An 18,687-nucleotide genomic window follows, 5' to 3' on the forward strand; every position below is an offset into this window, starting at 1 on the left:
ATCAACTGTGTATTGATAAGTATATTAAATAGAAAGGGACTAAATATTCCAATTAAAAGGAAGAGATTGTCAGACTGGAAAAAGAAAAACCAAGACTCAACTATATCATGTCTACAAGGGATATACTTCGAATATAAAGACACAGTTTAAAAGTAAGAGAATGGAAAAAGATACACCATGCAAACACTAGTAATAAGGAAAACACAAATGACACAAGATGACACTCTAAAAATCTGGATGGCTATATATCTGCTAGATAAATTGAATTTGTTACCCTATCCGTCTGCAAAAAGAAAACATCACTCAGATGGTTTCACTGGTGAATTCTATCAAACATATGAAGAAGAAAAGAAAGGAGGAAACACTTCCCAATTCATTTTAGATGCTCTGCATAAACCTATTACCAAAACCTAAAAAAAATTACAAAAAAGCTACATTTCATGAAAACTACAAAAAAACTACTTATCATGAACATGGTTTATGAACGCAGATGAAAACATCCTTGGCAAACTAATGGAAAAATCAAAATCAGTAACTTAAAAAAGAGTAATCTATCATGACAAAGTGGGGTTTCTCTCAGGAATATAAAGATAGATTAACATTTGAAAGTCAATGTCATTTAACATAATAACAGATGCAACAAAACCATGTGACAAAAATCAACATCCATTCAGCTTTTTAAAAAACTCACAACACACTAGAAACAGAAAGAAATTTCCTCAATCATATAAATGTACAGCAAATAACATTTAATAACGAAATCCTGAGGATTTCCCCTCTACAACTGGCTATAAGGCAAGGAAGCCCATTCTCACCACTTCCACTCAACAAAATACAGAATGCCCTAGGCAGTGTAATATGGCAGGGAAAAGAAATACAAGGCATAAAAATTGGAAAAGAAGATGTTTCTTTTCACAGGCTACATAATTGCTAAGAAAGAAATTCCTAAGAAATCTAAGTCAATTCAGCAAGTTTACACGATGCAAGTACAACACACAAAATACAAATGTATTTCTATATACTAGCATCAAAAAGAAAATGAAACTCTAAAAACTTATCTTAATGTCATAAAGCAGAGTAATTTGAATAATTTTAACAAAAGACATGCATGTTCCATACACTGAAAACTATAAAACACAGCTGAGAGAAATTAAATATCTCAAGAATTGGAGACGTACATCTTCTTTGTAATTTGGAAGATTCAATAGGGTAAAGATATTGATTGTGCCCAAATCAGAATTCCATTCATATTCCTACTAGGTATTTTTACAGAAATTGGCCATTTGATTCTAAAATTTACATGGAAATGCAAAAGATCTAGCACAGCCAAAACAATCCTGAAAAAGAATGAAGTTGAAGGCCTTACATTATGTGACTTCAAGAGTCACAAAGCTACAGTAATCATCAAAGCATGGTCCTGGCCTAGGGGCAGACGTAGATCAGAAGAGAGTGTCCAGGAATAGACTCACACTTAATCAGTCAATTGATTTTCAAAAGAGGCACCAAAGCAATTCAAAAGAGAATGGAGGGGGCCGGCCCAGTGGCCGAGTGGTTGAGTTCATGTGCTCTGTTGAGGCAGCCCAGGGTTTCACGGGTTCGGATCCTGGGTGCAGACATGGCACCGCTCGTCAGGCCATGGTGAGGCGGCATCCCACATGCCACAACTAGAAGGACCAGCAACTAAGATATACAACTATGTACCAGGGGGATTGAGGGAGATAAAGCAGAAAAAAAAAGAGAGAGAATGGAAAGCCTTTTCAACAAATGGTGCTGGAGCAATTAGATATCCATATAGAAAAAAAGATGAACTTCAACTCCTATTTCACCATAAACAAAAAATAATTTGAGACAGATCATAGATCTAAACCTAAAATATAAAACTGCTAAAAATAAACATAGAATATCTTTGCACCATGAGTGTAAACAAGATGCAAAAGCATTTGACAAAATTCACCGTAAGGAGGGACACTAGAATGTCTCCCTGTGGTGTTGGATTAACATTGGCAGCATATGAAATCACAGTTTTTAATATACATACAGGTGTATACGTAGACGTATAAGCAAAAAATACAACATATGCTAGCTCTGTCCACTAAGAGGGCTTAGAAGTAAGACACACTAGTTGCAATAAGCACATCACGCCCCAGGTCTTGTTTCCCACTAAAAGGAACAAGGATCCTTGGAGAAAGTTGACTCGAGGGTTGAGCACACAAACGGAGCCCAGAGCATCCTGTTGCACCAGAAAGCAAGTAAGTGCGCAAAGAATTGTGGAGACATACAAAATGGACACAAGAGCCAGACTGAAAAGCTTCACGTGGACCAAATCTAGGACAATTTGAGTATCAAAATAATTAGAATAATGAATTCTAGGCCACTAAATAAGAATATATCTATGAATCATTCAAATAAAAAAATAAATGGGGGGGTGGAGGGAGGAAAGCTCTGCTCTACAGCAGAATGTCCATTAATAAATACAGAAGGAAATACAGAGTTGGAAAATCATCACTGGACGCTAAAACTAGCGGGTGAAAGTTTGATGAGGAACAGGATAGCTATATAATATCAATACTTATGAACTTCAAAGGGAAAAACTGTATCTTGGCAGTAGAGAAATCTGACAGATAGCAACTTAACCAAGTGCCCAAAGCAATCATCAATACTGGAACTATTATCAGGTGGCTCCTAATATGTTGCACTGAGAAAAACAAAAATCACTTTTGTGTTATCCCTGTCTAAAATGCATAACCTGAATGTAACCAAGAGGAAACTTCAGACAAGCACAACTTGAGGGACATTCTGTTATTCACCATCCCATTTTCCAGCAAGGTTGTTATGTCAGCCGTCTCACAGTGTTCGTTCAGGGAGCCGGACTTCTTAACTATCACTTATATCACAGCTCGTTTTATTAACTATACCAACTTGGTATTTTTACATCATCTAAACAGAGACAGCATGTGGCCACACCGTAAGGATAAGAGTTGGTGATCTCCACCCATTCCAAACGGTTGTGTCAGTTTTGGCACACGTTCACATAATTCTTGGCAAAGGCAATAAAAGTGATGCATACAAAGCAAAAAAAATTCTGTGTGATTCTGTATAAGTACCGCGCGCTAACCAACTGTGCCACTCGAGCTCCCTCAGTGTGATTCTGGACTGGATACGGAACAGGGGAAACAAAAGAGCAATAAAGGACAATATAGGGACAATGGTTGAAAAGGCACTGTGAAATGTGAATTAGATAACACTCTATCAATTATTAAATTTCTTGGCAAATAATTGTACTGTGATTATATAAGAAAATGCCCTGGTTCTTAGAAAATATACAACTTAGACTCAAATGAATCAGGAAAAAATGCATTTTTATATATATATACACATCGAGTGTGATAAAGCTAATGGGGTAAAATATAAACAATTGGTGAATCTTAGTAAAGGATATGTGGTAATTCTTTGTACTCCTCTTATACTTTTTCTGTTAAGTTTGAAATCGTATCAAAATAAAAAGTTACACATAAGGCAAAAGACATAATTGAAAAACTGGAAAAGTGTTTTTGACAAACATGACAGACAAAAGGTTACTTCCTTTCATATATAAAGAAACTATATAAAGGAGTCAGAAAAAAAGCAGTAACAACCCAAAAGATTAATGAGAAAAGGACATGAACAGCCAGTTTACAAAAGAAACTAACAAACTTTTAAAGGAAAAAGAAAAACAACAAAATGTCAACTTCACTAACAATTTAAACAGGCAAAGAAAGACAACAATGAGATGTTTTCCATCTGTTAAATTAGTTCTTTTCTTTTTTAAAAACACCCAAGGTTGGCAAGGGAGCCCTAAAATGGCCACTCACCACCCTGCTACTGGGAGTGTTCATTAGAACCTTCCAGTAAGAAAGGTTAGCCATACGATCAAAATGTCCATCTCACCCAGTGACTCTAATTCATGACACTATGCTTAAAAAAAAATCTAAACTGCGGATTAAAATGTATGCCCAAAGATATTCATTCATCAAAGAATATTTACAGCAGCAAAATTATTTAAAATAAGATATATGTCAAACAATATGGAAATGGTTAATTAGGATATAACCATAAAATGCAATATACAGTCACTACAAATTATTAAAAATGGGAAATGTTATGCAATAAATGTTAAGAGAATAAAACTTATAAAAATGGGCATTCAGGATGACCTTGACTAGGTAAAAGACAATTCTTAAAGCCCAGAATAAGAGTACTAATAACTAACATTGACTGTTTGAAAATTAATATAAACAAGGACTGCGAACACCCGTTCCAATTCTCCAGTTTATCTATGACATCCCTCCTGCCCACCTCGCACCACCTGCCTGGCCCAAGACAGAGCGACCACTCCTTACATGGTGGTACCATTCGCAGTTACCCGCCTGGCTCCCTCAGCACTCAGCATTTCTTGAGGGCATGGTACCGTCCCCAGCTGTACTCATTAAACATCTGCTGCTTATATTTATAAATTCTCCCACCTCATTTCATACACTTAAAAAAAATTACTGACTTTATCTAACTACTAAAGTCACCCCAAAAATGAAATCTAAATTGAACATAGAAGTTCATCAAGAAGCAGTTTTTCTTTTTTCTGCTTCTTCAAATAAAAACATTAAGGAGAAAACATCCCTGGAGCTTTCTTTCAAAACCCTAGACTCTCAAGGCAGGTTTCAGACAACACGAAAATGTCACATACCTGATTAGTATTGTATGCTAGGACCACCAACGTCATTGTCAGCACTTTCGTGTCAAAGAACATTTGTTTCTAAGTCTGATCATTAGCTGTCACCAAAAAACACACCCATCTATGTGCTGCAGCGCTCAGCCACTACCCAGTGCCACACCTGACTCCAGTCCTGCCCTACTCCCCACCGACTCCACCTTCCACTTGGCAACCTTCCACCTAACTAGCTTAGCAGAGCACAGGCAAGGGGAGGAGGCTGTGAGCAAGGCTGGCAACATGGAGAAACCAGATGGGAGGAGGATGATAACTATGGCAGAGCGCTGGCTCAGAAGCATCCGTAAGTTGGTGCTTCTAACTTATGGGGTGATTTTGCCACCCGGGGGACTTCTGGCAATGTCTTGGAGATATTTTTGGTTGCCATAACTGTGGGGGTGCCACTGGCATCTAGTGGGGAGAGGGGAGGGATGCTGCTAAGATTCCTACAATGTACAAGACAGCCCCCACAACACAGAATTATCCAGCCCCAATGTCAATAGTGCTAAGGTTCAGAAGCCCGCCATCCACTGATTTATCCACTCGTACAGCAAAGTCTAATCCCAACTCAGCAGAATCGGGACACCCAGTGGGTAAAGGAGACCTGAGGTAGTTTAGGAAATGTAAACACACACACGCATACAACCTCCTCAACCAGACGCTAAGGCAGGGTGAGAGCGCTCTCCCTTTGGTGACCAAAATTCCACCTCAGGAAGTGGGAAAAAGAGCACTGTAATTTAATAAAAGTAATACGAATATCTTTTTCCCCAAGAGCTTGCTCCCCACATTATCATATAGTTCTTCAAAGACTGCTTCACAGCAGGAACTGTAAGAAGATAATATTATCAAAATTGCCCAGACTGGTAAACATCTCCAGAGAAGCTGGCAATGTACCCACATAGTCAATGACAAACTTAGCTGCATATTTCAAAAGGACCTAAGAACCCAAACTCACAGTTCATAGCTCAGCTTAAAAGAAAAGTGGCAAGCATTCAAAGATAACACAAAACTAAGAAAATAATAGTGCTGCTTTTCCCAGATGAATCATCAAAAACCACACAACACTTAAGCGGAACAACATTTTCAAAACTGAGAGCAAATAGTACTTAAGTCTGTGCTCCAACCAAAAAAAAAAATTGCAGATAAAAAAGAATTTAGTATACGAATCGTCGTTAATATAATTCAATTAAAGTCCGTGACCACTGTGCCACACTACAATATGGCTTTTTTTGATTATTTTAACAACTTTATCATCCCATGATATCCACTCACGGGAGGCCAGAAAGTTAGAGAAGTCGCCCAGCACCATCCCTTGCTGAGGCGTTAATATCTTCAACCTGATTCTGAAGCATTATTTGCTGGTCTGACCTTGACCTTTGTCCCTTCAGTTAGGAAGTATCCAGCACTTAAGGCGGCCCATCTCAATGTTGGACAGTTGTAATGGTTGGAAGTGTGTCCATCATGCCGAATCAAGAGCGCCTCTCTTCTATCTACAGGTGTTAGTTTTGCCCTAGACCATAATCAAGTGAAACAAACACATTATTCGCAATGTATCAGCCCTCAATGTTTCTGTAAGATTCTCTTGCCCTCCGCATCCCAAGCCTCTTTCTTCTCCAGGTTGTAAAATGTGCTCTCCTCATGAACTGTTATAACTAGCTCAATTATGATTCAGTGGGAAACAAAAACCCAGAATGGAAGAACCAGAAAGAATCTTAGAGATCAGCCAGTTCAAACTCAACCCCAATTTTATAAAGGAGTAAAGAAGGCAGAGAGAAAAGGAACAAGGCTGCTCTAGCAGCCACTCAGGAACTCGGGCAACGGGACTCAAGTTTCCCAACTCACGTCTAATGTCCTCAGATCTACACCAACTCGTATAAGACGCTGTGTTAGTAGTAGAGCTGACATAACATTTTTTAAGTCTTATGATAAAATAGAAAAATATTTTCAGTTTTAACAAGTGAAAAAAACAAAAACCTCACACTGTCACAACCACTCTATGAAGTGTAATTGTTATCATCCTCACCAGGCCCAAGGCCACACAGTCAGCGTTGACGCTGGCTCCAGAGCCCATAACCTTAAGCACTAGGTACCTGGGTAAGTTCTAGAACATTCCTAATATTATCACAACTGAATTAACAATTTTAAGACTTATAGTAATGCTTTAAAATTCTAATGCTTTGATAGAATCTAATATAAAATCCTTCCTGAGGATACATTTAAATTATTTTTTTAACAAATCAAGATAAGTTTAAAGATTTACAGTATGTAGCCGCCTGGCATAAAATAAAAGCTCATTTTAACTTAAAAATCAAGTTACAGTATTAAAGTATCATCTTCTACATCAACCACTCTGAAGAAATTCACCTGAAAGCAATCAAATCTTTCTGGGAGTAACACAAGAGGAGCTCAGGTATGGCGTGGAGCTTTTAGAAAAACCCTGGTTAAGCAGAGCTTCACGCTCTCAATCATCTCCCAAAGGCTGTTCCACTTAAGATTATGTGCCATGAACAAAACAAGCAGTAAGCAAATTAAATATTTAATCGGCCTGATTCATACAAATGTGATAAAACATTAAGAAGTAACAAAGATGCGGGTTGAACACTTAAGTTTAGTTCCTCTTCCACCAAGATTCTATTAAAACGATAGTAAAAGGATTTTTAAAAAAGCAGCTGGGGCTGGCCAGGTAGGGTAGTGGTTAAGTTCACGTGCTCCACTTCGGATCCACACTGCTCATCAAGCCATGCTGTGGAGGCATCCCACATATAAAATAGAGGAAGACTAGCACAGATGTTAGCTCAGGGCCATCTTAATCAATCAATCAATCAAAATTGAGTCAGGAGGCCAAAAGCGGGAGCTCTCACGCAGTACCAGACAATTACAGACCCCCAACTGCAAGATATGTACATTGCACCCTCAACGAGAAATGGACTAGCCCAGCAACTCAGCCAATGAGAAACTGTCACTGCCCTGAACTCTCCCTTTCCATCAATGGACTTTTGTTCAAAACAACTCCTCCCAAAGTCCTCCTTTTCTCCATAAAATAGCATCACTCTCCTTTGCTTGCAGGAGTTACCTATGGCTTTTGCTATAGCTTGCTTGCCCCAAGTTGCAATTCCTCTGCTACTGCCGTACAAAAGCATTTTGCTGGTAAAGTAACTGGCTGTTTTATTCGTTTAGGACAACATTACAATAGAGAATCCGGTAAAAATTAAGAATTTGTATATGAAAAGTTATATAGGTGAAAAAATGAGGTAATTTAACTTTAAAAAGATACATAAGAAAGGAAATGTAGTCACAGGCTACTACTTGGCCCTGCTGTTGAACAAGTAAGTGGTCACTGACTAAATACTGACTACTGACTTCAAAAAAAATAATACTATAACCATAGGTGGAATGGAGAAAAGGTAAGTGAGGAGTTTAAGATGCCCAAATCCTCAAAAGAGGAAGGCAATGCAATAACATCTAAAGTGGATAAATAAGTAATAGTGGTAGAAGCATTAAGTTGAGAACCATGGGCATAACTAATGTAAGAAATAAATCAGAAGGTGCCGGCCCCGTGGCTGAGTGGTTAAGTTTGCACGCACCGCTTCGTTGGCCCAGGGTTTTGCCAGTTCGAATCCTGGGCACAGACATGGCACCACTCCTCAAGCCATGCTGAGGCAGCACCCCACATGCCACAACTAGAAGGACCCACAACTAAAAATACACCACTACGTACCAGTGGGCTTTGGGAGAAAAAGAAAAAATAAAATCTTTTAAAAAAATAAAAGAAAGAAAACAAATTACCTCTGTTTTTCATTATAAGCCTTTATGTTCATTATTTTTAAACAATATCCAAGTAGTATTTTGATAAAAACTTAATTTTAAAATACAGAAAATAAAGAGATTGGCAATAGATAATATGAGCAAGGGAATGGAAGAAAGGGTAGCTAAACATTATTAGGGGAAATGTGGACTGAAATAAGAACTGGGACAATTGCCACTACCCAATTTAAATCTCCTTTGACCAGACAATTCTGCTTTTAGGACCTATACTATACTAATTCTCCCACAAATTGTTCAGACATATACAAGAACGGTCACTGCAACACTGTTATAAAAGAGAAAACCAGAGTACACTAAATATCCATGAGTAGGAGAAGAGTTGATGAGTTATGAATACACTTTATTTCAGCCTTATAAAACCCAGAGTAGATAACCCAGGCAAACCTACCACATTTCTGACCTATAGAACTATGAGATAACAAATTTGTGCTGTTTTAAGCCTCTAAGTTTGTGGTAATTTGTTATAGAGCAATAGAAAAGAAATACTTGAAAAGGTGAAGAAACACATAACTCTATAACCCAGAAGCCATACTCCTAACTATATACCCAGAGAAAGTCTTGCCCACGTACACCAGGAGACACACACAAAATGTTCACATCACCACTGCTCCTAACAGAAAAAAAATGACAACCCAATCATTCCTCAAGAGTACAAAGGTCAAATTGTGGAATATTCATATAATGTAATCAATGGAGCAATGAAACATCAATGAACTCCAGCCACATATAAAAACATGGATGAGTCTCAAGTCTCACATTATGTGGGATAAAAAAATAAGTGACAAAAGTATATACCGTATGACTCTAGTCATTAAGAGTACACACTTTGAAACAACACAGCTTAGAGATGCAAATGTGGTAAAACTATAAAAAATAACAAGGAAATAATAAATACAAATCTTATGGTAGCAGTTATGTCTGTGGGGAGGTAAGAGGATGCGGTGAGAGAGGGGGACCAAGGGGCATCAAAAGTAATGAAAGGTTTTGCTCCTAACTGGTGGTAATTACAGAGTAATAGTATTTAAATTCTAAACATATTTTATATATTTATGTAATTATATATTATATAATTATAATGTTTACTCAGTATTCAAAAGATGAGGACATCTATCGGGCTGGCCCCATGGCCAAGTGGTTAAGTTTGCGCACTCTGCTTCAGCGGCCCAGGGTTTCCCTGGCTGGAATCCTGGGCGTGGACATGGCACCACTCACCAGGCCATGTTGCGGCAGTGTCCCACACAGCACAATGAGAGGCACAACTGGAATATACAACTGTGTACTGGGGGGCTTTGGGGAGGAAAAAAATAAAGAACAACAACAACAAAAAGATTGGCAACAGTTGTTAGCTCAGGTGCCAATCTTTAAAAAAAACAAAAAGATGAAGACATCTAGGAATAAAATCTTCTACATGACCAAGAAAAACCAAAAATAACCTTTCTTTTCTTTTGTCAAGACATGTTCATTGAAAAAAATAATTCAAATAACAAATAAAAGTCCAATCATTTTTTTAAATCACCTAAAATCTCACCACCTAGACATAATAACAATTTGCTGGATGTCCTTGTAGACACTTCTTGTGCAGGCGTGTATACATCCATTTACATATTTCACATAAAATTATTCTATGTACACACATATACTTATTCTATAAATGCTATTTAGACCATTGCTTTTTTAAATCAACTGTATTGAGATACAATTTACATAAAATAAAATGAACTCATTTTATTTATAATGTATTTATTATATTTATTTATAGTGTAATTTTGGAAAGTTTTGATAAAGTGTATGTAGTGTAACCACTATCCAATCAAAACTCAGAGAGGGGCCGGTCCTGTGGCCAAGTGGTTAAGTTCACACACTCTGCTTTGGTGGTCCAGGGTTTCACTGGTTCGGATCCTGTGCATGGATATAGCACAGCTCGTTAGTCCATGCTGAGGTAGCATCCCACATGCCACAATTAGAAGGACCCACAACTAAAATATACAACTATGTACTGGGGGGACTGGGGGAGAAAAACAAACTCACAGAGAAGATTTCCATCACAGCAAAAAGTTCCCCCTTGTCCCTCTGCAGTCAATTACCCCCACCTCTGACACCAGGCAATTATTAATCTGCTTTATTATAGATTACTTTTGTTGGGTCTAGGATGAATGTGAATGGAATTAGAAGGTATGCAGTATTTTGTGTCTGGCTTCTTTTGCTCAGTGTAATGTTTTTTAATTTCACGTCATGACATTATCAGTAGTTCCCTTTTCACTGCTGAGTAGTATTCCATCGTGTACTTGTTGATAGACGTTTTGGCTATTTCCAGTTTTGATGTCTGAACATTGGCATGTAAGTCATTTGCGACATAAGTTTTCTTTTGTATTTTTTTTAAAGATTTTATTTTTTTTCCTTTTTCTCCCCAAAGCCCCCCGGTACATAGCTGTATATTCCCTGTTGTGGGTCCTTCTAGTTGTGGCACGTGGGACACCGCCTCAGTGTGGTTTGATGAGCAGTGCCATGTCCACGCCCAGGATTCGAACCAAGGAAACACTGGGCTGCCTGCAGCAGAGCATACGAACTTAACCACTCATGTAAGTCATTTGTGACATAAGTTTTTATTTTATAATCAGGGATGGAATTGCTGGGTCATATAAGTGTATGTTTAAGTTAAGAGGAAGCTGCCAAACTGTTCCCCAGAGTCTGTGTCATGAACACACTCCTACTAGCAACTTTTGAAAGTTCTGGTTGCTCTACACCCTCATCGACACTCGATATTGTCAATCTTTTCAACTTCAATCATTCTTGTAGGCAAAGAGCTGTTTGTAATTGTGATTTGTATTTCCCTAAATGACTAAATTTGTTGAGAATTTTAAATGTGCCTATTGAAAATTCAAATATCTTCTTTTGTGAAATTGTCTGTCCAAATCTTCTATGGATGTTGTAATTTGAGTTGTCTGCCTTCTTATTAATGATTTATAGAGGTTTTTTGTATACACTGGATAAAGGTCCTTTGTCAGATATACAAATTGCAAACATTTGCTCCCAATCTGTAGCATATCTTTTCTTTTTCTTAACGGTGCATTTTAAAGTGCACAAGTTTTAAATTTTTATTAAGTCTAAATTAACATTTTAAAAATTTTATAGTTAGTGCTTTTTGTATCATGTATAAGACTGAATGCTTTGCCTCTCAGACTGGGAACAAAACACAAAAGTCTGCTTTCCATTTCTATCATAATATTGGATTCTAGATCCTAAGCAGTCCAATAAGGGGAAAAAAGGAAGGAAGGAAGGAAAAAGGAGGTACAGAGGGCAAAAGAAAGTATGGAAGGAAGGAAGAGAAGGCATACTGAGTAGAAAGAAAGAAGTAAAATTGTCTTTATTCAATGATTGTATGTGTAGAAAATCCTAAAAACCTAACCAAAAGACTATTAGAATAAATGAATTTAGAAAGGCTACAAGATACAAAGGTAACATAAAAAAAAACAATTGTATTTCTACATATTAACAATAAACAAGTGGAAAATGATTTTTTAAAAATCCCCTTTATAATAATATCAAAAAACATAAAATGTTAAAATACAAATTTGACAAAATATGTCTAAGACCTGTACACTACACAACTAAAAAAACATGTTGCAAGAAACTAAATAATTAAATGGAGAGATAGACCTCATTCACAGATTGGAAGGTTCAATATTAAGAAAGCAATTTTCCACAAATTGATCTACAGAGTCAAGGCAATCCAAATTGAAATCCCAATGAGTTTGTTGAAACTAACAAGCTGAGTTTAAATTATTTATAAAAATACAAAGGACCCTTGAAAATAAAGAACAAACTTGGAGGATTTATAATAACCAATTTCAAACCATACATAAAGCTATAGTAAAAGAAAAGACAGTATGGTACTGACATAAGGACAGACATACAACAAATCAACGGAAGAAAGAGTCCAGAAACAGACTCACACATATATCATCAGATGATTTCCAACAAAAATGCTAAGGTCATTCAACGGGCAAAGGATAGAGAAAGGACAATACATTCAGTAGGGAAAGGATAATCTTTCAACAAATGATACCAAAACTGTGTATCCATAAAGGAAAATAATGAACCTAAAGCCATCCCTCACACCACACACTCAGCCCCTAAAACTAGATCATAGACCTAAATATAAGAGCTCAAACTATAGAAAACATAAGAGGACACTTCTACGGTCTGCGTTTTTCATACAACAATATTTCAGATATCTTTGTATGTTAATAAACATACATCTTTTTAAAAAGGTAAGAAAAAGGACAGGGAGAACCCTTAAAACTTTTGAAACATACCTTCATTTTTAAAAGCAAATTTCGAAACTCACTGTGAATTCATGATCCATAGTTATACAATCTTTCTTCCAGTGAAATAAAGAAATATTCAAAGGAAAAGAACAAAAATCTTTTTTTAACCTCCTTTCACATGGTTTCAATAAGAAGAGGTTGCCTTCTAGGGAAGTGAGTTTGCCTCAATCATTATTTTTTGAGTGCCTTTGCTAAAGCCATAAAAAATAAAATAAATCTGCGTAAGATATAATAGTAACCTAATTATAAGTAAAAAAAGTCACAGAAAAAACCATCCACATAGCATGATGCCATTTACATAAAGTTCAAAAGCATGCAAAAGTAAACAATGTTTTGGGGGGATGTATACATATAAAGTAAGATCACCAAGAACAGCAAAGAAATAGTAGACATACAGTTCAGGACGGTGGTTACTTCCGAGAGGAAGGAAGGGCAGTGTAATCAGGAAGGGGCACCCAGGTTTCAATGACGTGGGGAATATTCTATTTTGAGCTTTATATATGCAAATTACACATCTGTGTATGTGTGAAGTATTTCATACACATTTTTGCAAAGACTTACACTGACAGCTGAAGATCTTTCCAATACAGATACACACTGAAGAAGGTCCATCCCAATATAATTAATGCAGATGAGAAGAATCATAGTGAACCAAAAACTACATGGAAACAGTATTTTCAACTATTTTTAATCCAACAAAGCATATGCTTGGTAGCACTGAAAGGATGGATTCCCTGACCTTTCCTGCTTCTTCCTACCTTTCTGTAAACCTGTCTTCCTGACCCCAGCTTTACTTTACCACCATGACCTCAATTAATTACGACCTCTTCCAGGACGTTCTGCCATTCAGTCTATCATGTGACGGGAGCTCATCCTCCTCTCAGTCCCCAGAGCATCTGTGTCACTTCAAGACCTTCGTCACATTATCCTTGGCTTGCGTGTGATTTAACTCCTCTAGCAGAGACAAGCACCTGGAGAACTACAACACTGATGACATCAGCCCGGCTCATAGAAGGCACTCAGCTTTTTGTTGACTATTGAAAGAATAATAAATTCGAAAATTCAGGCAATTCAGGGCGAGTAAAGAAACTGGATCTGGCCTAGTTAAAAAAAAAAATCTCAAAAATGAGGAATCAGAAATTACACTCCTTGAAAAAGAATTTGAACATTGAAACTCTTCAAAATATATCGAAGACATGATGGACAACAGTCAGTTAAAATATAAAACGTTACAGGCATATACTGCTCATTTTCCGTATTTACAGGGGGCCGAATCAAAAGGCTTAAGAACTTTCTGAAAGATTATTTGCCATCAGAACAGTCCACTGCTTTAGCAAATGTCTTGAAGACAATCGCAAAACTACTGAGCAAATACTTCAGCAAAGTATTTACTGAAAAAAAAAGGATACGCCATTTCAAGACTCAAATTTGTTACCTTTAGAAATTTGGGCAACTTTTCTTTTTTTGCTTTCAGATATTTTGTTTACCACCAAAAGTATAAATCTAAACATTATGTGATTATGGCAGAAAAGCAACTGCTAAATAGTGGGGGGAAAGACAGAGAGAGACCACAAGTGAAAGAGCTATTCCTTAAGAACTAGACACTACTACTGAAAACAATAGGGGGGCTTGACTGGTTGAATCACTTCATTCCCGTCTATGCATCTATAATTTCTTCCTGGAGCTAACTTGAGACAGAAATGTTGGGGTTGCCAGATTTAGCAAATAAAAATACAATAGGCCCAGTTAAACTTGAACTTCAGACAGACAATTTTTTAAGTAAAGCATGCCCTATGCAATACTTATACTAAAAAATTATTCACTGTTTATCTGAAATTCAAATTTAACTGGTTGGCCTGTATTTTCTTTGGCAACCCTAACCGAAGCCAAAAGATGGAGCAGTAATCAATCCAATTTCCTCACTTTGTAGCAGAAACTGAGACCAGAGGAAGGGAAGTGACTTGCCTAAACTAAACCAAAGATCAAGGAAGTGAGTCTGTTGTGAAAAGAGAAAACATATTCCACGAGGTCACCTTGGGTTCCACTCCTAGTCCCTTCAACCTCCAATGCTGTCTCACCTCACAGAAGCACAAGTGGATAAGTCGTAAGAGGGTATAGTTTTCCTCTTTCAATATCAAACTTCAAGTTTCAGTAAAACTCTGATCAACTCTGGTCTTCAAAAAGAACAAATTGGGAAACTGAACATTTCTCAACTTAAAAAAAAGAAAATCCAAGGGGCCCCCCGAGGGTGTAGTGGGTTCTCCTGCTCCACTTGGGCAGCCCAGGATTTGCCAGGCATGCCCTACACACCACTCATCAGCCATGCTGTGGCAGCATCTCACACACAAAATAGAGGAGGACTGGCACAGATGTTAGCTCAGGGCCAATTTTCCTCACACACACACACAAAATCCTCCTGAAAATTGTTTTGGCCTACACACCACCACCTCATTCTGTTTATATGTCCACTCCCTGTAGAAAACGGGACCACCTTTTCTGCTCAAGTCAGTTCTCTCAAAATTCTCTTGCTTCAAAATTTGGAGTATGTTCACATTATTCCATGACCCTAACGATTTTAGTTCACACACTCTTCCAACTTTCGTATTTTTGAGAGGAAATGTCCTAATTCATTCAGTTGGTCTCAAAAGTCTTGCAAAAAGTCTTCCACTCTCATTCGGTGCCTGAGCAACTAAACCAGCCCTGAGGCCTGAGGTCTCACTGTTAACACACACGTACTCCCCCAGGGACTGCGATGCAAGAAAAGATGCAAAGAGAAAGCTCTCTTTAGGAAATTTTGGGGCCTTTTTCCAGTATATATAAGAAATATGCTAAATATCTCTCTAACTGCATGACAGACAAAATCAAAAGAAAAATAAAACTCTACATACGCAAAGGATGCCTCTGCCGAATCCCATCAAATTAACAAACACAAAACATTTCCTCAACTCTGACAGCGCTTCTCAACCTCTGATCCCCGGGGGCCCTTGGGGTGATGCGGGGGGAGGGCCCGAAAAAGGCTCCGTTTTTCTCCTTTTTACAAAATGGGCTTCCAGATAAGGTTTTAAGAAAGAAGGTCCCGTTGCATTTAAAAAGCCTGGGGAAAAAACAGCAACATAATCCATTGTGACTCTCTCTACTATGTTTTCTATTACAAACTTGAGCCCGGTGAACAAGAATCCAAGGCTTGTCAGATGAAAAGACAGGCAGAAACTCGGCAATGAAGACACAGTCTCTACCTAGGCTCTCCCTGCGGCAGCTTCCAGCGCCCGCAGATCTCTCTCGAGATCCCCACGTCGGAAGCGGCAGTCCTCACCGGTCACCGAGGCCGGGCTGTCATTTTACAGATGCGGAAACTCAGGCCAGGGCGAGGGCCCACGGGCCCCAGGTCTCGCAGCCCCGCCGGACGCGATCGCCGGGACTCCCCGCCGGCAGCCCGGGGCCCTCGGCGACCGACGGCGTCCGCGGCCCGGCTCCAAGGGCGGCCTGGAGCCCGGGCGGGCGGGCCCACGGCCGGGGGCGCTGCCGCTCTTCGGACGGCTCCGCGCGGGACCCGGGCCCACCGGGCCTCGGCAGCCGCCCCGCCCGACCCACCTGTCGCGGGCCGCGCAGCAGCAGCCACACCCCCTGCCGGGCCGGGGGCTCGGGCGGCCTCGACGGCGGACGGCGGCGGCGGCTGCGCGCGGCGTGGGGCACGCACGGCCCGAGGCTGCGGGAGTTACCTCAGGTGGGCGCTGAGCTCGCGGCCTGGCCGCCCCGGCCCGCCTGGCGCATGCCGGAGACGCGGACGCAGCAGAGCCGCCGCTGGGGCCGCGGGCCTGTACGCACCCCTCCGCACCCCTCCGCCCGAGGAAGCCGACTGGGCCGTCACGTGACGCGCGCGTCACGTGCTCGCCGGGGGCGGGGCGGAGGCGTTGCCCGGCGACGACGGCGGTGGCGCAGTCCCTCGGCGCTCGCGCCTCTCGGCGGGGCGGAAGCGGGAACCGGCGTGCCTGCCCGAGGCGGGCGAGGAAGGGGCCGCGCTCTCGCCACCCCGGCTTCATGCAAACTTGAGTGACCACTGGGCCTGCACGTATTTCTTGTTAGTGTTTTGGAAGGAGAAGGGAAATCGGGCTGGCATTAGGATGTTGAACTTGGAGGAAAAAATGTAAAATACTTCCTCACCCAAAGCTAGCACACGCAGGGAGAGCAGAATAAGCAATAATGGTTTTGTTTGCCTTAATGAACGCTTGTGTCTGCTTTAACTCCCTAATCTGGAGTGAATGGCTGTGCCCACAGCCTACCTCCCCATCCCCGTCACAAAGTGTGAGGAAGGCTTATGGGACTTCCAACTTTTCTTTTAAATTATACTTTATTATGATTTTCAAGGGGATTAGTCTTTGTACGTGTAAAGACAAACATATCTAAGTAAATATTTGATTCAGCGTTCAGCTTTTGTCCATGTCAAACTTTCCTGATCATAGCTCTGTCACTTTGTTTTTAGTGAGTGTTTCTCCCAAGTCCAGTTTTCCTAGATCAAACTTTGCAGAAGTAAAGTTTCAGCCACTGCCAATTTCTCCCATAATATTCATTATAAGTTGTATAAAAGACTAACAGTTTGTATTATTTCTTAGTAAATTCATGAGTGGATTGTGAGCAAATACTCTTAAATATTCCAGAATTGTTCTGTTGTCCAGGAGTGATCTATTGAAGAATTAAGTTCCCCATACAATTCTGATCACTTTGCATGTGTGGCTAAGAGCAAATTGACAGGGTCAAAATAGTGAGTTTAAAATATCCTCCAGGTCAATACAACAAGGTCCAACATCCTCTTCATTTCTATAACACACCTACAATGCAACATTACAAAGAGTACAAAATACAGTGACACTTTTCTCATCTTTTACTACACAAAATAGGCAAGGTCAGTTGCCACAACCTGATTGACATTTTCTGCTGCTTCTGGCAGCCGATGTTTGATGAAGGCAAGAAGAGTATCTTCCATTGGTATACCTTATGCCTAGACCATGCCTAGGAAGCTAAAAAGTTGGTTGATCTGTAGGTGTGGAATCCTGCCGTCCTTCTGTAGGAAGTGGCAAAGAACTTTGGTAGATCCAGAAGGATCTCTGAGTTAGGCTGTACTCATGGAGGCAATGCTAGGGTGAGTCCTGGTGCAGCCATTACTGTCTAGGCAATTTACTTAACCTTTTGGAGCCTCTTTCTTCATCTAGCTAAAAGAAATATCTTTTGAATATAATAGTTATGAAGGTGAAATGAAATAATGCTGGCACAACACATTCAAGTGCCCAACACACACAGTGCTCAGTAAATGTTAACTATACGTGGCCTTTGGCAAGAGGGTGTTAGAGATATTTCACATTCAGTTCCGACAACTATAATAAGGCAAATATTGCAATAAAGCAAGTCACACGAGTTTTTTGGTTTCCCAGTGCGTATAAAAGTTATGTTTACACTTTACTATAGCTATTCAGTGTGCAATAGCATTATGTCTAAAAAAAATGTACATACCTTAATTAAAAAATACTTTCTTGCTAAAAAATGCTAACCACCATCTGAGCCTTCAGTGAGTTATCTGTTTGTTGGTGGAGGGTCTTGTAAAAAACACAACATCTGGGGGGCGAAATAAAGTGAACCGCAATAAAACGAGGTCGGCCTATGGTAGTATAGGAGTTCAGAGTCCTGAGGGAAAGAAAGCTGACAACTTGAGGGTGTCCAGGTCCTGAGTCTGGATTCTTGCCACGTGGACTGGAGTTGAGGGTAGGACTGCCAGCAAGGAACTGGGAAGTCTTTGCACTT

The 18,687-nt window shown here is 39.6% G+C and overlaps 1 protein-coding gene across 21 annotated transcripts in view; it reads right to left on the reverse strand.

Moving 5' to 3' along the window:
• The window catches only part of MARCHF8 (membrane associated ring-CH-type finger 8), a 113,474-nt gene extending 96,678 nt beyond the window's left edge, over positions 1 to 16,796 (reverse strand). For 4 of the 21 annotated variants that reach the window (XM_023647929.2, XM_023647922.2, XM_023647915.2 and 1 more), the window contains exon 1: positions 16,614 to 16,773. The gene's annotated coding sequence lies outside the window, so the exon portion shown is untranslated. Of the gene's footprint in view, positions 1 to 4,720; positions 4,861 to 15,782; positions 15,913 to 16,130; positions 16,387 to 16,485 lie in introns of those variants that run through there. The other 17 variants (XM_070229575.1, XM_023647880.2, XM_070229567.1 and 14 more) reach the window with 15 other exon arrangements.
• Positions 16,797 to 18,687: the final 1,891 nt, after the last annotated feature.

This window comes from Equus caballus, chromosome 1, assembly GCF_041296265.1.
Source record: "Equus caballus isolate H_3958 breed thoroughbred chromosome 1, TB-T2T, whole genome shotgun sequence".
NCBI lineage: Eukaryota > Metazoa > Chordata > Mammalia > Perissodactyla > Equidae > Equus > Equus caballus.